Below are 6,000 nucleotides of genomic sequence, written 5' to 3' on the forward strand. Positions count from 1 at the left end.
TTTAACTAGAGATGCCACCTCCTGATGACAGTGCCAATTTTCTAACTTGTCTTAGAAACAGCTCTTAGATGATTTTGCTCTTTAAGTTCAGGTCTGAGCACAGAGGACAAAGAATTCCCTTGATTGCCTACGAAAGAAAGGGTTCTCAACCTTGGTACTATTGACATTTTAAGCTAGATAATTCTTTGTTGTGGAAGGTTGTCCTGTGCATTGTGGGATGTTTATCAGCATCCCTGGCTTCTACCTAGTAAATCCCAGTAGCACCCCACCACCAACCAAAACTGTCTCAAAATGTTGCCAGATGCTGCTTGGGGACAAAAATCCTCTCTCCCTCCCTCCTTGAATGCCACTGGCACTTCTTGAGCCTACACAAGGGCTCTTCTCACAAGTCTGATAACCTGTGTATCCCAGTTGATAGTGGGAATTACTTCTCCTTTGAAGACACAATTCCAGTTACCCTGAGAAGTATGGCATTGGCCTTGCTGGCCTCCACCGAATTACCATATCACTGTGTTTGGTAACCCCAAACATCATACTAAGGCTTTAATTTCAGTACGTAAGTAGCAAATTAGTATCCTTTTATAGGTTAGCTTAGTCAGTTTCAGAATTTTTCAAGTCATATCTTCATAGTTAAGATCATTGTGGAGTTAATAGCATTTGAACTATGTATTCAGTACTATGCTAGTGGTTGGTGCAGGGGAAGATACGAAAGAAGGTGTGATTTTAGCCCATGAGGAATTTATACTGTATCTGCAGAAGCAAGTTAATATGGAACCGTTAGTGAACACCTGGATAAAATAGAATGCTAAATTTTACCCTAGAGGTGCTTGGCCTGGACTTCAAGAATTCTAAATGAATTGAAGTATGTTCACAGTAAGAAAGGTTAAAAATGACTCTGCCCACTTGTAGGCAAACAGGAAGCTAGGATGGCAGACCTGTATTGGACAATAAACTGAGGATGAGTGTGCCTGTGGTAGTGGGATTCTTCTAGCTAATAAACCCAAATTGTGAATTAGCAAGACTTGCAAATATTTGATATATGTAAAAAGTACGATCATGGCCTCTTGTTTCCTCCTCTATCTCGTTCTCTTTATTAGTCCAGGTTCTCTAGAGGGACAGAACTAATAGGAGATACACACACACACACACACACACACACACACACACACACACATATAGCTATAATAGGAGTTTATTAAGTAGTATTAACTCACATGATCACAAGGTCCCAGAATAGGCCATATGCAAGCTGAGGAGAAAGGAAGCCAGTTGAGTTTCAAAGCTGAAGAACTTGGAGTTCAATGTTCTAGGACAGGAAGCATCCAACATGGGAGAAAGTTGTAGGCTGGGAGGCTAAGCCAATCTAGTCTTTTCATGTTTTTCTGCCTGCTTTATATTTCTGGTTGTGCTGGCAGCTGATTAGATGGTGCCCACCCAGATTAAGGGTGGGTCTGCCTTTCCCAGTCTACTGACTCAAATGTTAATCTCCTTTCCCAGTCTACTGACTCAAATGTTAATCTCCTTTGGTAACACTCTCACAGACACACTCAGGATCAGTACTTTGCATCCTTTAATCCAGTCAAATTGACTGTATTAACCATCACAAGTCCACCACTTGTCAAGTTGAACACATACACATCTCCTGAGATCATTCATAATCTTCAAATAATGACAATAATAAGGTCATGATTACATCTAATACAGCTATCCTTTGTACAGCTGGAAACACACCAGTCCCCAACCCAGATGTTATTACATAAAGTTAACAATACTTAAATGCTGATATGAAGTAAATCTTACATCACGTGATAAAATGAGACCGGGCGCGGTGGCTCACACCTGTAATCTCAGCACTTCGGGAGGCAGAGGCGAGTAATGGCTTTTGATAGTAATAGAGGGTCTCAACCTGAGTTGTCTTAAGTTTGCATAAGGCTTAGGAGAGGATAAAATAAAGCAGGATCTAGAGATTGGTGAGGAGAAATAAAAGTCCTCATTCTTGACAGCTCTCAGCACTTGCAGCCCTCCCCACACACACAGTCACACTCTCACACACAACCAGATTTACACACATTCCTACGCATGCACACACTAACACTCATGCACTTACACTTGTGCACTTACACATTCACATTCGTATACTCACATGCACACATTCAAGACGCTCACTCTACAAACACTCATGTTGCAAAAGGGATTTGTAAGCTGAATGTTTAGACCTCAGAACACATTTTCACAAAAATAATATTACGGCCGGACATGGTGGCTCACACCTGCAATCCCAGCACTTTGGGAGGCCCCACTGGGTGGATCACTTGAGGTCAGGAGTTCAGGACCAGCCTGGCCAACATGGTAAAACCCCGTCTCTACTAAAAATACAAAAATTAGCCAGGCATGGTGGTGCAAGCCTGTAATCCCAGCTACTCGGGAGGCTGAGGCAGGAGAATCGCTTGATCCCAGGAGGCAGAGGTTGCAGTGAGCTGAGATCTTGCCACTGTACTCCAGCCTAGGCGACAGAGCGAGACTCCGTCTCAAAAAAAAAGGAGTGAGGCTCTGTCTTAAGAAAGGAAATGAAATGATGATATTTTCTTAGTACAAGTGTATATATGCACGAACATGTTTTTAACAAAAGAAGAAGGAAATACTCAGGACAATTACAATCTTCATTTCTGCAGCTGTTCACTTGGTTGTAGCTGGTATGGATAACTAGCCTTCTACTACCCATTCTGTTCCCTTTGCCTTCAGCAAGCACCTCAGCAGATCGTGGTTTTTTTCCTGGTGGAGTGACCCAAACCTTCATTCCTGAAGAGTCTGGACCATTTGTAGTCCTGCCTGGACTGGGCTCTTATAGTTTCCCATTGACTTCAACCACAGGCCATGGTGATACTGAGAGATGCCCTAATAGATCTCCTGTGTTCCATGCATCTGCTTCCTTACCTCCGCTGTGGAGTAGTAGACTGATTTCATCTTGATAGTCTGGGTCAGTCACCCCAGCCAACACTGTAACTCCCTTCTTAGACTGTTGACTTAAAGGTAGGAGGAGCCCCAAGTGTCCAGTTGACAATCTTTCTGTTTAATGGAATCACTGTTGTGTTTCCTGGTGGCAGCGTTCCTCCCTTTGAAACTAAGACCTCTAATCCAGCAGAATGTAATGTTGTGGGAACAGGAAGCAAAAATTTTGCTAGTGGATCTTTAAGGGTGATGATGAGTGGTGCCACTTCCACCCCTTGATTCCTGGACCTGTGAATCCTGGCTATGAGAGAAATAATATCATATATTGGACACTGATTCAGGGCATACATGGCCTTCTGGAGAACTTTGCCCCAGCCCTGCAAAGTATTTTCACCTGGTTGATGTTGTAATTGTGACTTTAAAAGGCCGTTCTGTTCTATCAGTCCAGCTGCTTCAGGATGATGGGGGACATGGTAAGACAAGTGAATTCCATGAGCATGAACCCACTGCCACACTTCTTTAGCCATAAAATGAGTGCCTTGGTCAGAGGCAATGCTGTATGGAATACCGTGACAGTGGATAAGACATTCTGTGAGTCCACAGATAGTAGTAGTCCTGACAGAAGCATTGCATGCAGGATAGGCAAACCCATATCTGGAGTAAGTGTTTAGTCCAGTGAGGACAAACCTCTGCCCTTTCCATGATGAAAGAGGTCCAGTATCATCAACATGCCATCAGGTAGCTGACTGGTCACCCCAAGGAATGGTGCCATATTGAGGGCTCAGTATTGGTCTCTGCTGCTGGCAAATTGGGCACTCAGCAGTGGCGGTAGCCAGGTCAGCCTTGGTGAGTGGAAGTCCATGTTCCTGAGCCCATATGTAACCTCCATCCCTGCCACCATGGCCACTTTATTCGTGGGCCCATTGGGCAATGACAGGGGTAACTGGGGAAAGAGGCTGAGTGGTATGCACAGAAGGGCTCATCCTATCCACTTGATTATTAAAATCTTCTGCCAAGGTCACCCATTGGTGAGCACTCACATGGGATACAGATATCCTCACAGTTTTTGACCACTCAGAGAGATCCATCCACATACCTCTTTCTCAGATTTCTTTGTCACCAATTTTCCAATTATGCTTCTTCCATGTCCCTGACCATCCAGCCAAACCATTAGTTACAGCCCGTGAATCAGTATATAATCACACATCTGGCCATTTCTCCTTCCATGCAAAGTGCACAGTCAGGTGCACTGCTCAAAGTTCTGCCCACTGGGAAGATTTCCTTTCACTGCTGTCCTTCAGGGATGTCCTAGAAAGGGGCTGTAGTGCTACAGCTGTCCACTTTCGGGTAGTGCCTACATATCGTGCAGAACCATCTGTGAACCAGGCCCTAGTCTTCTCTTCCTCTGTCAGCTGATCACAGGGAACTCCCCATGAGGCCATTGGTGCAGGCTGGGAGAGAGAAGTCAGGGTGGCAGGAGTGGAGAGCATGGGCATTTGAGCCACTTCCTCATGTAACTTACTTGTGCCTTCAGGACCTGCTTGAGCCCGATCATGTATATACCACTTCTCTTTGATGATGGAATGCTGCTGTGCATGACCCACTTTATGGCCAGATGGGTCAGAAAGCACCCAGTTCATGATAGTCAGTTCAGGTTGCATGGTGACTTGATGACATAGTCAAATGTTCAGTTTCCACCAAAGCCCAGTGACAGGCCAAGGGCTGTCTCTCAAAAGGAGAGTAGTTATCTGCAGAATATGGCAGGGTCTTGCTCCAAAATCCTAGAGGTCTCTTCTGTGATTCACCTATGGGGGCCTGCCAAAGGCTGCAAACAGCATCCCTTGAGGTGTCACTGACACCTCAAGCACCATTGGATCTGCTGCGTCATATGGCCCAAGTGGCAGAGCAGCTTGCACAGCAGTCTGGACCTGTTGCAGAGCCTTCTCCTGGACCCCTCTCAAAACTGGCAGCCTTTCGGGTCACTCAGTAAATGGGCCAGAGTAACACACCGAAATGAGGAATGTGTTGCCTCCAAAATCCAAATGGGCCCACTAGGCATTGTTCCTCTTTCTTGGTGTAGGAGGGGCCAAATGCAGCAATTTATCCTTCACTTTAGAAGGAACATCTTGATAGGACCCACACTACTGGACCCCTAGAAATTTTACTGAGATAGAAAGTCCCTGAATTTTAGTCAGATTTATTTTCCATCTTCTGTGTCACCAGTAAGTCCAGTGTGTTTGCTACTTCTTGCTCACTGGATCCGATCAGCATAATGTCATCAATGTAGTGGACCAGTGTGATAGCTTGTGGAAGCAAAAAGAGATCAAGGTTTCTCCAAATAAGATTATGACACAGCCAGAGTGTTGATACACCTCTGAGGTAGTACAGTAAAGGTATATTGCTGGGCTTACCAGATGAAGGCAGATTGCTTCTGGTGGGCCTTATGGACAGGAATGGAGAAAAAGGCATGTGCCAAGTCAATGGCTGCATACCAGGTACCAGGAGATGTGTTAATTTGCTCAAGCAATGAAACCACATCTGATACAGCAGCCGCAATTGGAGTCACCACTTGGTTAAGCTTACAATAATCCACTGTCATTCTCCAAGATTTATCTGTCTTTTGCACAGGCCAAATGGGAGAGTTGAACAGGGATGTGATGGGAATCACCCCCACTGCGTCTTGCAAGTCCTTGATGGTGGCACTAATCTCTGCAACCCCTCCAGGGATGTGATACTGTTTTTGATTTACTATTTTTCTAGGTAGGGGCAGCTCTAATGGCTTCCATTTGGCCTTTTCCACCATAATAGCCCTTACTCTACCAGTCAGGGAGCCAGTGAGGGGGGGTTCTGCCAGCTGCTAAGTATGCCTGTGCCAATTATGCATTCTGGCACTGGGAAAATGACCACAGGATGAGTCTGGGGACCCATCGGACACACTGTCAACTGGATCTGAGCTAAAACTTCATTAATTACCTGAATTTTATAAGCTCCTATGTTAACTGGAGGACCACAATGACATTTTGGGTCCCCTAGAATCAGCGTCAGCTCAGA

This window comes from Rhinopithecus bieti, unplaced genomic scaffold (assembly GCF_001698545.2).
Source record: "Rhinopithecus bieti isolate Rb0 unplaced genomic scaffold, ASM169854v2 scaffold_68516, whole genome shotgun sequence".
In the NCBI taxonomy this organism is placed as follows: Eukaryota; Metazoa; Chordata; class Mammalia; order Primates; family Cercopithecidae; genus Rhinopithecus; species Rhinopithecus bieti.